Raw genomic sequence first — 15,014 nt, forward strand, 5'->3', positions numbered from 1 at the left:
AGTAGATAAGCGGGACGGCTTCCCTGCAAACCTTTTAGATATGCCGAACGGTTCTTAGCTGCCAAAAAATGTCTCCCGTATCTATGTGTAAAGAAACAAGATCATTTATAACGTCACCCCCTTTTCTTTCTAGACCTTAGACCAATGGTGCACACACCAGAGTTTGAGGGATATTGAATGTTTAAAGAGAATCCACCGTTAATGCCTCCTGTATTCACGGAAACAAATAGCATACGTGCAGAAAAATCGAGACACCGCCGCCTCTAAACACAAGCCAGCAATCCGCGGATGTACGGTAACGCACAGACGTCCAGACATTTCCTGAGTAACGGATATAGTGGTATCTCTACAATGCATCATGCAAATAAGGGAGTCATTTCATTTGCAGAAACATAGGCAAAACAGCATGGCCCGTACGGGGATCGAACCTGCGACCTTGGCGTTATTAGCACCACGCTCTAACCAACTGAGCTAACCGGCCACGTCGGCAGGCTCGGCAAAACAGAGGACCGTGGAAAAAACTCCAGAGTAAATGAACGTTTGGCATCAGCTATCAACAGTCTCAAGCTGTAAAACAAGCATGCCCTGTATGAGGGTCGAACTCACGACCTTCAGATTATGAGACTGACGCGCTACCTACTGCGCTAACAAGGCAAACGCTGGCTGGTGCCGGTTGCTGAAGCATCGTAAAGGACAAATAAAGGACATCCATCGTAAAGGACAAATTTCCTTCAGCATGGGTAAAAGGCAACCCTGCTTTTCCAGGGACCTGTTTTACCAATGCTCTAAATAGAAGCTTGCATTGGCCGGGAATCGAACCCGGGCCTCCCGCGTGGCAGGCGAGAATTCTACCCCTGAACCACCAATGCATCTGCAACGGCCCACTTGAAAATCCATAGAGATTCGAGTGGTCGGAAAGAAGATTTTTCCCCCTGAACAGAAAGTTATGGAAGCGGTGGTTGGGGGATCAATCAGTTAGTTGCTTATACGTGTAGCTGTAAAAGAAGCGTGCCCTGTGCGAGGACCTGACTCTCGACCTTCAGATTATGAGACCGACATTGTGGAAATGGTTGTCAACCAGAAACTCAAGGTGTCCTAGATGTAATGTAAGTGCACGTGGACCAACTCTGTGGCTGATAGCCAGCTTCAGGTCTGGCCCAAGGCTCTTGCACAGCTCAGTCGGTAGAGCATCAGACTTTTAATCTGAGGGTCCAGGGTTCAAGTCCCTGTTCGGGCGCTGCTCGCTTTATTATGCTAAAACCACGAGTTCAGCGCCGTACAATGAACACTGGAAATCTTTACTTGACTCAAAAGATAGTAGATAAGCGGGACGGCTTCCCTGCAAACCTTTTAGATATGCCGAACGGTTCTTAGCTGCCAAAAAATGTCTCCCGTATCTATGTGTAAAGAAACAAGATCATTTATAACGTCACCCCCTTTTCTTTCTAGACCTTAGACCAATGGTGCACACACCAGAGTTTGAGGGATATTGAATGTTTAAAGAGAATCCACCGTTAATGCCTCCTGTATTCACGGAAACAAATAGCATACGTGCAGAAGAATCGAGACAACGCCGCCTCTCAACACAAGCCAGCAATCCGCGGATGTACAGTAACGCACAGACGTCCAGACATTTCCTGAGTAACGGATATAGTGGTATCTCTACAATGCATCATGCAAATAAGGGAGTCATTTCATTCGCAGAAACATAGGCAAAACAGCATGGCCCGTACGGGGATCGAACCCGCGACCTTGGCGTTATTAGCACCACGCTCTAACCAACTGAGCTAACCGGCCACGTCGGCAGGCTCGGCAAAACAGAGGACCGTGGAAAAAACTCCAGAGTAAATGAACGTTTGGCATCAGCTATCAACAGTCTCAAGCTGTAAAACAAGCATGCCCTGTATGAGGGTCGAACTCACAACCTTCAGATTATGAGACTGACGCGCTACCTACTGCGCTAACAAGGCAAACGCTGGCTGGTGCCGGTTGCTGAAGCATCGTAAAGGACAAATAAAGGACATCCATCGTAAAGGACAAATTTCCTTCAGCATGGTAAAAGGCAACGCTGCTTTTCCAGGGACCTGTTTTACCAATGCTCTAAAAAGAAGCTTGCATTGGCCGGGAATCGAACCCGGGCCTCCCGCGTGGCAGGCGAGAATTCTACCACTGAACCACCAATGCATCTGCAACGGCCCACTTGAAAATCCATAGAGATTCGAGTGGTCGGAAAGAAGATTTTTCCCCCTGAACAGAAAGTTATGGAAGCGGTGGTTGGGGGATCAATCAGTTAGTTGCTTATACGTGTAGCTGTAAAAGAAGCGTGCCCTGTGCGAGGACCTGACTCTCGACCTTCAGATTATGAGACCGACATTGTGGAAATGGTTGTCAACCAGAAACTCAAGGTGTCCTAGATGTAATGTAAGTGCACGTGGACCAACTCTGTGGCTGATAGCCAGCTTCAGGTCTGGCCCAAGGCTCTTGCACAGCGAGCCTGGATAGCTCAGTCGGTAGAGCATCAGACTTTTAATCTGAGGGTCCAGGGTTCAAGTCCCTGTTCGGGCGCTGCTCGCTTTATTATGCTAAAACCACGAGTTCAGCGCCGTACAATCAACACTGGAAAGCTTTACTTGACTCAAAAGATAGTAGATAAGCGGGACGGCTTCCCTGCAAACCTTTTAGATATGCCGAACGGTTCTTAGCTGCCAAAAAATGTCTCCCGTATCTATGTGTAAAGAAACAAGATCATTTATAACGTCACCCCCTTTTCTTTCTAGACCTTAGACCAATGGTGCACACACCAGAGTTTGAGGGATATTGAATGTTTAAAGAGAATCCACCGTTAATGCCTCCTGTATTCACGGAAACAAATAGCATACGTGCAGAAGAATCGAGACACCGCCGCCTCTAAACACCAGCCAGCAATCCACGGATGTACGGTAACGCACAGACGTCCAGACATTTCCTGAGTAACGGATATAGTGGTATCTCTACAATGCATCATGCAAATAAGGGAGTCATTTCATTTGCAGAAACATAGGCAAAACAGCATGGCCCGTACGGGGATCGAACCCGCGACCTTGGCGTTATTAGCACCACGCTCTAACCAACTGAGCTAACCGGCCACGTCGGCAGGCTCGGCAAAACAGAGGACCGTGGAAAAAACTCCAGAGTAAATGAACGTTTGGCATCAGCTATCAACAGTCTCAAGCTGTAAAACAAGCATGCCCTGTATGAGGGTCGAACTCACAACCTTCAGATTATGAGACTGACGCGCTACCTACTGCGCTAACAAGGCAAACGCTGGCTGGTGCCGGTTGCTGAAGCATCGTAAAGGACAAATAAAGGACATCCATCGTAAAGGACAAATTTCCTTCAGCATGGGTAAAAGGCAACCCTGCTTTTCCAGGGACCTGTTTTACCAATGCTCTAAAAAGAAGCTTGCATTGGCCGGGAATCGAACCCGGGCCTCCCGCGTGGCAGGCGAGAATTCTACCACTGAACCACCAATGCATCTGCAATGGCCCACTTGAAAATCCATAGAGATTCGAGTGGTCGGAAAGAAGATTTTTCCCCCTGAACAGAAAGTTATGGAAGCGGTGGTTGGGGGATCAATCAGTTAGTTGCTTATACGTGTAGCTGTAAAAGAAGCGTGCCCTGTGCGAGGACCTGACTCTCGACCTTCAGATTATGAGACCGACATTGTGGAAATGGTTGTCATTTGTCAACCAGAAACTCAAGGTGTCCTAGATGTAATGTAAGTGCACGTGGACCAACTCTGTGGCTGATAGCCAGCTTCAGGTCTGGCCCAAGGCTCTTGCACAGCGAGCCTGGATAGCTCAGTCGGTAGAGCATCAGACTTTTAATCTGAGGGTCCAGGGTTCAAGTCCCTGTTCGGGCGCTGCTCGCTTTATTATGCTAAAACCACGAGTTCAGCGCCGTACAATCAACACTGGAAAGCTTTACTTGACTCAAAAGATAGTAGATAAGCGGGACGGCTTCCCTGCAAACCTTTTAGATATGCCGAACGGTTCTTAGCTGCCAAAAAATGTCTCCCGTATCTATGTGTAAAGAAACAAGATCATTTATAACGTCACCCCCTTTTCTTTCTAGACCTTAGACCAATGGTGCACACACCAGAGTTTGAGGGATATTGAATGTTTAAAGAGAATCCACCGTTAATGCCTCCTGTATTCACGGAAACAAATAGCATACGTGCAGAAGAATCGAGACACCGCCGCCTCTAAACACCAGCCAGCAATCCGCGGATGTACGGTAACGCACAGACGTCCAGACATTTCCTGAGTAACGGATATAGTGGTATCTCTACAATGCATCATGCAAATAAGGGAGTCATTTCATTTGCAGAAACATAGGCAAAACAGCATGGCCCGTACGGGGATCGAACCCGCGACCTTGGCGTTATTAGCACCACGCTCTAACCAACTGAGCTAACCGGCCACGTCGGCAGGCTCGGACGCAGGCTCGGATTGAGGACCGTGGAAAAAACTCCAGAGTAAATGAACGTTTGGCATCAGCTATCAACAGTCTCAAGCTGTAAAACAAGCATGCCCTGTATGAGGGTCGAACTCACAACCTTCAGATTATGAGACTGACGCGCTACCTACTGCGCTAACAAGGCAAACGCTGGCTGGTGCCGGTTGCTGAAGCATCGTAAAGGACAAATAAAGGACATCCATCGTAAAGGACAAATTTCCTTCAGCATGGGTAAAAGGCAACCCTGCTTTTCCAGGGACCTGTTTTACCAATGCTCTAAAAAGAAGCTTGCATTGGCCGGGAATCGAACCCGGGCCTCCCGCGTGGCAGGCGAGAATTCTACCACTGAACCACCAATGCATCTGCAACGGCCCACTTGAAAATCCATAGAGATTCGAGTGGTCGGAAAGAAGATTTTTCCCCCTGAACAGAAAGTTATGGAAGCGGTGGTTGGGGGATCAATCAGTTAGTTGCTTATACGTGTAGCTGTAAAAGAAGCGTGCCCTGTGCGAGGACCTGACTCTCGACCTTCAGATTATGAGACCGACATTGTGGAAATGGTTGTCAACCAGAAACTCAAGGTGTCCTAGATGTAATGTAAGTGCACGTGGACCAACTCTGTGGCTGATAGCCAGCTTCAGGTCTGGCCCAAGGCTCTTGCACAGCGAGCCTGGATAGCTCAGTCGGTAGAGCATCAGACTTTTAATCTGAGGGTCCAGGGTTCAAGTCCCTGTTCGGGCGCTGCTCGCTTTATTATGCTAAAACCACGAGTTCAGCGCCGTACAATCAACACTGGAAAGCTTTACTTGACTCAAAAGATAGTAGATAAGCGGGACGGCTTCCCTGCAAACCTTTTAGATATGCCGAACGGTTCTTAGCTGCCAAAAAATGTCTCCCGTATCTATGTGTAAAGAAACAAGATCATTTATAACGTCACCCCCTTTTCTTTCTAGACCTTAGACCAATGGTGCACACACCAGAGTTTGAGGGATATTGAATGTTTAAAGAGAATCCACCGTTAATGCCTCCTGTATTCACGGAAACAAATAGCATACGTGCAGAAGAATCGAGACACCACCGCCTCTAAACACCAGCCAGCAATCCACGGATGTACGGTAACGCACAGACGTCCAGACATTTCCTGAGTAACGGATATAGTGGTATCTCTACAATGCATCATGCAAATAAGGGAGTCATTTCATTTGCAGAAACATAGGCAAAACAGCATGGCCCGTACAGGGATCGAACCCGCGACCTTGGCGTTATTAGCACCACGCTCTAACCAACTGAGCTAACCGGCCACGTCGGCAGGCTCGGCAAAACAGAGGACCGTGGAAAAAACTCCAGAGTAAATGAACGTTTGGCATCAGCTATCAACAGTCTCAAGCTGTAAAACAAGCATGCCCTGTATGAGGGTCGAACTCACAACCTTCAGATTATGAGACTGACGCGCTACCTACTGCGCTAACAAGGCAAACGCTGGCTGGTGCCGGTTGCTGAAGCATCGTAAAGGACAAATAAAGGACATCCATCGTAAAGGACAAATTTCCTTCAGCATGGGTAAAAGGCAACCCTGCTTTTCCAGGGACCTGTTTTACCAATGCTCTAAAAAGAAGCTTGCATTGGCCGGGAATCAAACCCGGGCCTCCCGCGTGGCAGGCGAGAATTCTACCACTGAACCACCAATGCATCTGCAACGGCCCACTTGAAAATCCATAGAGATTCGAGTGGTCGGAAAGAAGATTTTTCCCCCTGAACAGAAAGTTATGGAAGCGGTGGTTGGGGGATCAATCAGTTAGTTGCTTATACGTGTAGCTGTAAAAGAAGCGTGCCCTGTGCGAGGACCTGACTCTCGACCTTCAGATTATGAGACCGACATTGTGGAAATGGTTGTCAACCAGAAACTCAAGGTGTCCTAGATGTAATGTAAGTGCACGTGGACCAACTCTGTGGCTGATAGCCAGCTTCAGGTCTGGCCCAAGGCTCTTGCACAGCGAGCCTGGATAGCTCAGTCGGTAGAGCATCAGACTTTTAATCTGAGGGTCCAGGGTTCAAGTCCCTGTTCGGGCGCTGCTTGCTTTATTATGCTAAAACCACGAGTTCAGCGCCGTACAATCAACACTGGAAAGCTTTACTTGACTCAAAAGATAGTAGATAAGCGGGACGGCTTCCCTGCAAACCTTTTAGATATGCCGAACGGTTCTTAGCTGCCAAAAAATGTCTCCCGTATCTATGTGTAAAGAAACAAGATCATTTATAACGTCACCCCCTTTTCTTTCTAGACCTTAGACCAATGGTGCACACACCAGAGTTTGAGGGATATTGAATGTTTAAAGAGAATCCACCGTTAATGCCTCCTGTGTTCACGGAAACAAATAGCATACGTGCAGAAGAATCGAGACACCGCCGCCTCTAAACACCAGCCAGCAATCCGCGGATGTACGGTAACGCACAGACGTCCAGACATTTCCTGAGTAACGGATATAGTGGTATCTCTACAATGCATCATGCAAATAAGGGAGTCATTTCATTTGCAGAAACATAGGCAAAACAGCATGGCCCGTACGGGGATCGAACCCGCGACCTTGGCGTTATTAGCACCACGCTCTAACCAACTGAGCTAACCGGCCACGTCGGCAGGCTCGGCAAAACAGAGGACCGTGGAAAAAACTCCAGAGTAAATGAACGTTTGGCATCAGCTATCAACAGTCTCAAGCTGTAAAACAAGCATGCCCTGTATGAGGGTCGAACTCACAACCTTCAGATTATGAGACTGACGCGCTACCTACTGCGCTAACAAGGCAAACGCTGGCTGGTGCCGGTTGCTGAAGCATCGTAAAGGACAAATAAAGGACATCCATCGTAAAGGACAAATTTCCTTCAGCATGGGTAAAAGGCAACCCTGCTTTTCCAGGGACCTGTTTTACCAATGCTCTAAAAAGAAGCTTGCATTGGCCGGGAATCGAACCCGGGCCTCCCGCGTGGCAGGCGAGAATTCTACCACTGAACCACCAATGCATCTGCAACGGCCCACTTGAAAATCCATAGAGATTCGAGTGGTCGGAAAGAAGATTTTTCCCCCTGAACAGAAAGTTATGGAAGCGGTGGTTGGGGGATCAATCAGTTAGTTGCTTATACGTGTAGCTGTAAAAGAAGCGTGCCCTGTGCGAGGACCTGACTCTCGACCTTCAGATTATGAGACCGACATTGTGGAAATGGTTGTCAACCAGAAACTCAAGGTGTCCTAGATGTAATGTAAGTGCACGTGGACCAACTCTGTGGCTGATAGCCAGCTTCAGGTCTGGCCCAAGGCTCTTGCCCAGCGAGCCTGGATAGCTCAGTCGGTAGAGCATCAGACTTTTAATCTGAGGGTCCAGGGTTCAAGTCCCTGTTCGGGCGCTGCTCGCTTTATTATGCTAAAACCACGAGTTCAGCGCCGTACAATCAACACTGGAAAGCTTTACTTGACTCAAAAGATAGTAGATAAGCGGGACGGCTTCCCTGCAAACCTTTTAGATATGCCGAACGGTTCTTAGCTGCCAAAAAATGTCTCCCGTATCTATGTGTAAAGAAACAAGATCATTTATAACGTCACCCCCTTTTCTTTCTAGACCTTAGACCAATGGTGCACACACCAGAGTTTGAGGGATATTGAATGTTTAAAGAGAATCCACCGTTAATGCCTCCTGTATTCACGGAAACAAATAGCATACGTGCAGAAGAATCGAGACACCGCCGCCTCTAAACACCAGCCAGCAATCCGCGGATGTACGGTAACGCACAGACGTCCAGACATTTCCTGAGTAACGGATATAGTGGTATCTCTACAATGCATCATGCAAATAAGGGAGTCATTTCATTTGCAGAAACATAGGCAAAACAGCATGGCCCGTACGGGGATCGAACCCGCGACCTTGGCGTTATTAGCACCACGCTCTAACCAACTGAGCTAACCGGCCACGTCGGCAGGCTCGGCAAAACAGAGGACCGTGGAAAAAACTCCAGAGTAAATGAACGTTTGGCATCAGCTATCAACAGTCTCAAGCTGTAAAACAAGCATGCCCTGTATGAGGGTCGAACTCACAACCTTCAGATTATGAGACTGACGCGCTACCTACTGCGCTAACAAGGCAAACGCTGGCTGGTGCCGGTTGCTGAAGCATCGTAAAGGACAAATAAAGGACATCCATCGTAAAGGACAAATTTCCTTCAGCATGGGTAAAAGGCAACCCTGCTTTTCCAGGGACCTGTTTTACCAATGCTCTAAAAAGAAGCTTGCATTGGCCGGGAATCGAACCCGGGCCTCCCGCGTGGCAGGCGAGAATTCTACCACTGAACCACCAATGCATCTGCAACGGCCCACTTGAAAATCCATAGAGATTCGAGTGGTCGGAAAGAAGATTTTTCCCCCTGAACAGAAAGTTATGGAAGCGGTGGTTGGGGGATCAATCAGTTAGTTGCTTATACGTGTAGCTGTAAAAGAAGCGTGCCCTGTGCGAGGACCTGACTCTCGAACTTCAGATTATGAGACCGACATTGTGGAAATGGTTGTCAACCAGAAACTCAAGGTGTTCTAGATGTAATGTAAGTGCACGTGGACCAACTCTGTGGCTGATAGCCAGCTTCAGGTCTGGCCCAAGGCTCTTGCACAGCGAGCCTGGATAGCTCAGTCGGTAGAGCATCAGACTTTTAATCTGAGGGTCCAGGGTTCAAGTCCCTGTTCGGGCGCTGCTCGCTTTATTATGCTAAAACCACGAGTTCAGCGCCGTACAATCAACACTGGAAAGCTTTACTTGACTCAAAAGATAGTAGATAAGCGGGACGGCTTCCCTGCAAACCTTTTAGATATGCCGAACGGTTCTTAGCTGCCAAAAAATGTCTCCCGTATCTATGTGTAAAGAAACAAGATCATTTATAACGTCACCCCCTTTTCTTTCTAGACCTTAGACCAATGGTGCACACACCAGAGTTTGAGGGATATTGAATGTTTAAAGAGAATCCACCGTTAATGCCTCCTGTATTCACGGAAACAAATAGCATACGTGCAGAAGAATCGAGACACCGCCGCCTCTAAACACCAGCCAGCAATCCACGGATGTACGGTAACGCACAGACGTCCAGACATTTCCTGAGTAACGGATATAGTGGTATCTCTACAATGCATCATGCAAATAAGGGAGTCATTTCATTTGCAGAAACATAGGCAAAACAGCATGGCCCGTACGGGGATCGAACCCGCGACCTTGGCGTTATTAGCACCACGCTCTAACCAACTGAGCTAACCGGCCACGTCGGCAGGCTCGGCAAAACAGAGGACCGTGGAAAAAACTCCAGAGTAAATGAACGTTTGGCATCAGCTATCAACAGTCTCAAGCTGTAAAACAAGCATGCCCTGTATGAGGGTCGAACTCACAACCTTCAGATTATGAGACTGACGCGCTACCTACTGCGCTAACAAGGCAAACGCTGGCTGGTGCCGGTTGCTGAAGCATCGTAAAGGACAAATAAAGGACATCCATCGTAAAGGACAAATTTCCTTCAGCATGGTAAAAGGCAACGCTGCTTTTCCAGGGACCTGTTTTACCAATGCTCTAAAAAGAAGCTTGCATTGGCCGGGAATCGAACCCGGGCCTCCCGCGTGGCAGGCGAGAATTCTACCACTGAACCACCAATGCATCTGCAACGGCACACTTGAAAATCCATAGAGATTCGAGTGGTCGGAAAGAAGATTTTTCCCCCTGAACAGAAAGTTATGGAAGCGGTGGTTGGGGGATTAATCAGTTAGTTGCTTATACGTGTAGCTGTAAAAGAAGCGTGCCCTGTGCGAGGACCTGACTCTCGAACTTCAGATTATGAGACCGACATTGTGGAAATGGTTGTCAACCAGAAACTCAAGGTGTCCTAGATGTAATGTAAGTGCACGTGGACCAACTCTGTGGCTGATAGCCAGCTTCAGGTCTGGCCCAAGGCTCTTGCACAGCGAGCCTGGATAGCTCAGTCGGTAGAGCATCAGACTTTTAATCTGAGGGTCCAGGGTTCAAGTCCCTGTTCGGGCGCTGCTTGCTTTATTATGCTAAAACCACGAGTTCAGCGCCGTACAATCAACACTGGAAAGCTTTACTTGACTCAAAAGATAGTAGATAAGCGGGACGGCTTCCCTGCAAACCTTTTAGATATGCCGAACGGTTCTTAGCTGCCAAAAAATGTCTCCCGTATCTATGTGTAAAGAAACAAGATCATTTATAACGTCACCCCCTTTTCTTTCTAGACCTTAGACCAATGGTGCACACACCAGAGTTTGAGGGATATTGAATGTTTAAAGAGAATCCACCGTTAATGCCTCCTGTATTCACGGAAACAAATAGCATACGTGCAGAAGAATCGAGACACCGCCGCCTCTAAACACCAGCCAGCAATCCGCGGATGTACGGTAACGCACAGACGTCCAGACATTTCCTGAGTAACGGATATAGTGGTATCTCTACAATGCATCATGCAAATAAGGGAGTCATTTCATTTGCAGAAACATAGGCAAAACAGCATGGCCCGTACGGGGATCGAACCCGCGACCTTGGCGTTATTAGCACCACGCTCTAACCAACTGAGCTAACCGGCCACGTCGGCAGGCTCGGCAAAACAGAGGACCGTGGAAAAAACTCCAGAGTAAATGAACGTTTGGCATCAGCTATCAACAGTCTCAAGCTGTAAAACAAGCATGCCCTGTATGAGGGTCGAACTCACAACCTTCAGATTATGAGACTGACGCGCTACCTACTGCGCTAACAAGGCAAACGCTGGCTGGTGCCGGTTGCTGAAGCATCGTAAAGGACAAATAAAGGACATCCATCGTAAAGGACAAATTTCCTTCAGCATGGTAAAAGGCAACGCTGCTTTTCCAGGGACCTGTTTTACCAATGCTCTAAAAAGAAGCTTGCATTGGCCGGGAATCGAACCCGGGCCTCCCGCGTGGCAGGCGAGAATTCTACCACTGAACCACCAATGCATCTGCAACGGCCCACTTGAAAATCCATAGAGATTCGAGTGGTCGGAAAGAAGATTTTTCCCCCTGAACAGAAAGTTATGGAAGCGGTGGTTGGGGGATCAATCAGTTAGTTGCTTATACGTGTAGCTGTAAAAGAAGCGTGCCCTGTGCGAGGACCTGACTCTCGAACTTCAGATTATGAGACCGACATTGTGGAAATGGTTGTCAACCAGAAACTCAAGGTGTTCTAGATGTAATGTAAGTGCACGTGGACCAACTCTGTGGCTGATAGCCAGCTTCAGGTCTGGCCCAAGGCTCTTGCACAGCGAGCCTGGATAGCTCAGTCGGTAGAGCATCAGACTTTTAATCTGAGGGTCCAGGGTTCAAGTCCCTGTTCGGGCGCTGCTCGCTTTATTATGCTAAAACCACGAGTTCAGCGCCGTACAATCAGCACTGGAAAGCTTTACTTGACTCAAAAGATAGTAGATAAGCGGGACGGCTTCCCTGCAAACCTTTTAGATATGCCGAACGGTTCTTAGCTGCCAAAAAATGTCTCCCGTATCTATGTGTAAAGAAACAAGATCATTTATAACGTCACCCCCTTTTCTTTCTAGACCTTAGACCAATGGTGCACACACCAGAGTTTGAGGGATATTGAATGTTTAAAGAGAATCCACCGTTAATGCCTCCTGTATTCACGGAAACAAATAGCATACGTGCAGAAGAATCGAGACACCGCCGCCTCTAAACACCAGCCAGCAATCCACGGATGTACGGTAACGCACAGACGTCCAGACATTTCCTGAGTAACGGATATAGTGGTATCTCTACAATGCATCATGCAAATAAGGGAGTCATTTCATTTGCAGAAACATAGGCAAAACAGCATGGCCCGTACGGGGATCGAACCCGCGACCTTGGCGTTATTAGCACCACGCTCTAACCAACTGAGCTAACCGGCCACGTCGGCAGGCTCGGCAAAACAGAGGACCGTGGAAAAAACTCCAGAGTAAATGAACGTTTGGCATCAGCTATCAACAGTCTCAAGCTGTAAAACAAGCATGCCCTGTATGAGGGTCGAACTCACAACCTTCAGATTATGAGACTGACGCGCTACCTACTGCGCTAACAAGGCAAACGCTGGCTGGTGCCGGTTGCTGAAGCATCGTAAAGGACAAATAAAGGACATCCATCGTAAAGGACAAATTTCCTTCAGCATGGTAAAAGGCAACGCTGCTTTTCCAGGGACCTGTTTTACCAATGCTCTAAAAAGAAGCTTGCATTGGCCGGGAATCGAACCCGGGCCTCCCGCGTGGCAGGCGAGAATTCTACCACTGAACCACCAATGCATCTGCAACGGTCGACTTGAAAATCCATAGAGATTCGAGTGGTCGGAAAGAAGATTTCTCCCCCTGACCAGAAAGTTATGGAAGCGGTGGTTGGGGGATCAATCAGTTAGTTGCTTATACGTGTAGCTGTAAAAGAAGCGTGCCCTGTGTGAGGACCTGACTCTCGACCTTCAGATTATGAGACCGACATTGTGGAAATGGTTGTCAACCAGAAACTCAAGGTGTCCTAGATGTAATGTAAGTGCACGTGGACCAACTCTGTGGCTGATAGCCAGCTTCAGGTCTGGCCCAAGGCTCTTGCACAGCGAGCCTGGATAGCTCAGTCGGTAGAGCATCAGACTTTTAATCTGAGGGTCCAGGGTTCAAGTCCCTGTTCGGGCGCTGCTTGCTTTATTATGCTAAAACCACGAGTTCAGCGCCGTACAATCAACACTGGAAAGCTTTACTTGACTCAAAAGATAGTAGATAAGCGGGACGGCTTCCCTGCAAACCTTTTAGATATGCCGAACGGTTCTTAGCTGCCAAAAAATGTCTCCCGTATCTATGTGTAAAGAAACAAGATCATTTATAACGTCACCCCCTTTTCTTTCTAGACCTTAGACCAATGGTGCACACACCAGAGTTTGAGGGATATTGAATGTTTAAAGAGAATCCACCGTTAATGCCTCCTGTATTCACGGAAACAAATAGCATACGTGCAGAAGAATCGAGACACCGCCGCCTCTAAACACCAGCCAGCAATCCGCGGATGTACGGTAACGCACAGACGTCCAGACATTTCCTGAGTAACGGATATAGTGGTATCTCTACAATGCATCATGCAAATAAGGGAGTCATTTCATTTGCAGAAACATAGGCAAAACAGCATGGCCCGTACGGGGATCGAACCCGCGACCTTGGCGTTATTAGCACCACGCTCTAACCAACTGAGCTAACCGGCCACGTCGGCAGGCTCGGCAAAACAGAGGACCGTGGAAAAAACTCCAGAGTAAATGAACGTTTGGCATCAGCTATCAACAGTCTCAAGCTGTAAAACAAGCATGCCCTGTATGAGGGTCGAACTCACAACCTTCAGATTATGAGACTGACGCGCTACCTACTGCGCTAACAAGGCAAACGCTGGCTGGTGCCGGTTGCTGAAGCATCGTAAAGGACAAATAAAGGACATCCATCGTAAAGGACAAATTTCCTTCAGCATGGTAAAAGGCAACGCTGCTTTTCCAGGGACCTGTTTTACCAATGCTCTAAAAAGAAGCTTGCATTGGCCGGGAATCGAACCCGGGCCTCCCGCGTGGCAGGCGAGAATTCTACCACTGAACCACCAATGCATCTGCAGCGGTCCACTTGAAAATCCATAGAGATTCGAGTGGTCGGAAAGAAGATTTTTCCCCCTGAACAGAAAGTTATGGAAGCGGTGGTTGGGGGATCAATCAGTTAGTTGCTTATACGTGTAGCTGTAAAAGAAGCGTGCCCTGTGCGAGGACCTGACTCTCGACCTTCAGATTATGAGACCGACATTGTGGAAATGGTTGTCAACCAGAAACTCAAGGTGTCCTAGATGTAATGTAAGTGCACGTGGACCAACTCTGTGGCTGATAGCCAGCTTCAGGTCTGGCCCAAGGCTCTTGCACAGCGAGCCTGGATAGCTCAGTCGGTAGAGCATCAGACTTTTAATCTGAGGGTCCAGGGTTCAAGTCCCTGTTCGGGCGCTGCTCGCTTTATTATGCTAAAACCACGAGTTCAGCGCCGTACAATCAACACTGGAAAGCTTTACTTGACTCAAAAGATAGTAGATAAGCGGGACGGCTTCCCTGCAAACCTTTTAGATATGCCGAACGGTTCTTAGCTGCCAAAAAATGTCTCCCGTATCTATGTGTAAAGAAACAAGATCATTTATAACGTCACCCCCTTTTCTTTCTAGACCTTAGACCAATAGTGCACACACCAGAGTTTGAGGGATATTGAATGTTTAAAGAGAATCCACCGTTAATGCCTCCTGTATTCACGGAAACAAATAGCATACGTGCAGAAGAATCGAGACAACGCCGCCTCTCAACACAAGCCAGCAATCCGCGGATGTACGGTAACGCACAGACGTCCAGACATTTCCTGAGTAACGGATATAGTGGTATCTCTACAATGCATCATGCAAATAAGGGAGTCATTTCATTTGCAGAAACATAGGC

The 15,014-nt window shown here is 48.0% G+C and overlaps 28 non-coding genes across 28 annotated transcripts; 10 read left to right on the forward strand and 18 right to left on the reverse strand.

Moving 5' to 3' along the window:
* Nucleotides 1-1,723: 1,723 nt before the first annotated feature.
* Nucleotides 1,724-1,797, reverse strand: TRNAI-AAU (transfer RNA isoleucine (anticodon AAU)). The gene has a single exon. It is a non-coding gene; the product is annotated as a tRNA-Ile (tRNA).
* Nucleotides 1,798-2,113: 316 nt separating this feature from the next.
* TRNAG-GCC (transfer RNA glycine (anticodon GCC)) lies at nt 2,114-2,184 on the reverse strand. Its single transcript has one exon. It is a non-coding gene; the product is annotated as a tRNA-Gly (tRNA).
* A 308-nt stretch (nt 2,185-2,492) lies between these two features.
* Nucleotides 2,493-2,565, forward strand: TRNAK-UUU (transfer RNA lysine (anticodon UUU)). The gene has a single exon. It is a non-coding gene; the product is annotated as a tRNA-Lys (tRNA).
* Nucleotides 2,566-3,051: 486 nt separating this feature from the next.
* Nucleotides 3,052-3,125, reverse strand: TRNAI-AAU (transfer RNA isoleucine (anticodon AAU)). Its single transcript has one exon. It is a non-coding gene; the product is annotated as a tRNA-Ile (tRNA).
* A 317-nt stretch (nt 3,126-3,442) lies between these two features.
* Nucleotides 3,443-3,513, reverse strand: TRNAG-GCC (transfer RNA glycine (anticodon GCC)). Its single transcript has one exon. It is a non-coding gene; the product is annotated as a tRNA-Gly (tRNA).
* A 315-nt stretch (nt 3,514-3,828) lies between these two features.
* Nucleotides 3,829-3,901, forward strand: TRNAK-UUU (transfer RNA lysine (anticodon UUU)). The gene has a single exon. It is a non-coding gene; the product is annotated as a tRNA-Lys (tRNA).
* A 486-nt stretch (nt 3,902-4,387) lies between these two features.
* Nucleotides 4,388-4,461, reverse strand: TRNAI-AAU (transfer RNA isoleucine (anticodon AAU)). The gene has a single exon. It is a non-coding gene; the product is annotated as a tRNA-Ile (tRNA).
* Nucleotides 4,462-4,786: 325 nt separating this feature from the next.
* TRNAG-GCC (transfer RNA glycine (anticodon GCC)) lies at nt 4,787-4,857 on the reverse strand. Its single transcript has one exon. It is a non-coding gene; the product is annotated as a tRNA-Gly (tRNA).
* A 308-nt stretch (nt 4,858-5,165) lies between these two features.
* On the forward strand, nt 5,166-5,238 carry TRNAK-UUU (transfer RNA lysine (anticodon UUU)). The gene has a single exon. It is a non-coding gene; the product is annotated as a tRNA-Lys (tRNA).
* A 1,256-nt stretch (nt 5,239-6,494) lies between these two features.
* TRNAK-UUU (transfer RNA lysine (anticodon UUU)) lies at nt 6,495-6,567 on the forward strand. Its single transcript has one exon. It is a non-coding gene; the product is annotated as a tRNA-Lys (tRNA).
* A 486-nt stretch (nt 6,568-7,053) lies between these two features.
* On the reverse strand, nt 7,054-7,127 carry TRNAI-AAU (transfer RNA isoleucine (anticodon AAU)). The gene has a single exon. It is a non-coding gene; the product is annotated as a tRNA-Ile (tRNA).
* A 317-nt stretch (nt 7,128-7,444) lies between these two features.
* On the reverse strand, nt 7,445-7,515 carry TRNAG-GCC (transfer RNA glycine (anticodon GCC)). Its single transcript has one exon. It is a non-coding gene; the product is annotated as a tRNA-Gly (tRNA).
* Nucleotides 7,516-7,823: 308 nt separating this feature from the next.
* TRNAK-UUU (transfer RNA lysine (anticodon UUU)) lies at nt 7,824-7,896 on the forward strand. The gene has a single exon. It is a non-coding gene; the product is annotated as a tRNA-Lys (tRNA).
* A 486-nt stretch (nt 7,897-8,382) lies between these two features.
* On the reverse strand, nt 8,383-8,456 carry TRNAI-AAU (transfer RNA isoleucine (anticodon AAU)). The gene has a single exon. It is a non-coding gene; the product is annotated as a tRNA-Ile (tRNA).
* A 317-nt stretch (nt 8,457-8,773) lies between these two features.
* TRNAG-GCC (transfer RNA glycine (anticodon GCC)) lies at nt 8,774-8,844 on the reverse strand. Its single transcript has one exon. It is a non-coding gene; the product is annotated as a tRNA-Gly (tRNA).
* A 308-nt stretch (nt 8,845-9,152) lies between these two features.
* Nucleotides 9,153-9,225, forward strand: TRNAK-UUU (transfer RNA lysine (anticodon UUU)). The gene has a single exon. It is a non-coding gene; the product is annotated as a tRNA-Lys (tRNA).
* A 486-nt stretch (nt 9,226-9,711) lies between these two features.
* TRNAI-AAU (transfer RNA isoleucine (anticodon AAU)) lies at nt 9,712-9,785 on the reverse strand. Its single transcript has one exon. It is a non-coding gene; the product is annotated as a tRNA-Ile (tRNA).
* A 316-nt stretch (nt 9,786-10,101) lies between these two features.
* Nucleotides 10,102-10,172, reverse strand: TRNAG-GCC (transfer RNA glycine (anticodon GCC)). Its single transcript has one exon. It is a non-coding gene; the product is annotated as a tRNA-Gly (tRNA).
* Nucleotides 10,173-10,480: 308 nt separating this feature from the next.
* TRNAK-UUU (transfer RNA lysine (anticodon UUU)) lies at nt 10,481-10,553 on the forward strand. The gene has a single exon. It is a non-coding gene; the product is annotated as a tRNA-Lys (tRNA).
* Nucleotides 10,554-11,039: 486 nt separating this feature from the next.
* TRNAI-AAU (transfer RNA isoleucine (anticodon AAU)) lies at nt 11,040-11,113 on the reverse strand. The gene has a single exon. It is a non-coding gene; the product is annotated as a tRNA-Ile (tRNA).
* Nucleotides 11,114-11,429: 316 nt separating this feature from the next.
* Nucleotides 11,430-11,500, reverse strand: TRNAG-GCC (transfer RNA glycine (anticodon GCC)). The gene has a single exon. It is a non-coding gene; the product is annotated as a tRNA-Gly (tRNA).
* A 308-nt stretch (nt 11,501-11,808) lies between these two features.
* On the forward strand, nt 11,809-11,881 carry TRNAK-UUU (transfer RNA lysine (anticodon UUU)). Its single transcript has one exon. It is a non-coding gene; the product is annotated as a tRNA-Lys (tRNA).
* A 486-nt stretch (nt 11,882-12,367) lies between these two features.
* On the reverse strand, nt 12,368-12,441 carry TRNAI-AAU (transfer RNA isoleucine (anticodon AAU)). Its single transcript has one exon. It is a non-coding gene; the product is annotated as a tRNA-Ile (tRNA).
* Nucleotides 12,442-12,757: 316 nt separating this feature from the next.
* On the reverse strand, nt 12,758-12,828 carry TRNAG-GCC (transfer RNA glycine (anticodon GCC)). Its single transcript has one exon. It is a non-coding gene; the product is annotated as a tRNA-Gly (tRNA).
* A 308-nt stretch (nt 12,829-13,136) lies between these two features.
* Nucleotides 13,137-13,209, forward strand: TRNAK-UUU (transfer RNA lysine (anticodon UUU)). Its single transcript has one exon. It is a non-coding gene; the product is annotated as a tRNA-Lys (tRNA).
* A 486-nt stretch (nt 13,210-13,695) lies between these two features.
* On the reverse strand, nt 13,696-13,769 carry TRNAI-AAU (transfer RNA isoleucine (anticodon AAU)). The gene has a single exon. It is a non-coding gene; the product is annotated as a tRNA-Ile (tRNA).
* A 316-nt stretch (nt 13,770-14,085) lies between these two features.
* On the reverse strand, nt 14,086-14,156 carry TRNAG-GCC (transfer RNA glycine (anticodon GCC)). Its single transcript has one exon. It is a non-coding gene; the product is annotated as a tRNA-Gly (tRNA).
* A 308-nt stretch (nt 14,157-14,464) lies between these two features.
* Nucleotides 14,465-14,537, forward strand: TRNAK-UUU (transfer RNA lysine (anticodon UUU)). Its single transcript has one exon. It is a non-coding gene; the product is annotated as a tRNA-Lys (tRNA).
* Nucleotides 14,538-15,014: the final 477 nt, after the last annotated feature.

The sequence above is a fragment of the Spea bombifrons genome, chromosome 4, assembly GCF_027358695.1.
Source record: "Spea bombifrons isolate aSpeBom1 chromosome 4, aSpeBom1.2.pri, whole genome shotgun sequence".
Taxonomy (NCBI): domain Eukaryota; kingdom Metazoa; phylum Chordata; class Amphibia; order Anura; family Pelobatidae; genus Spea; species Spea bombifrons.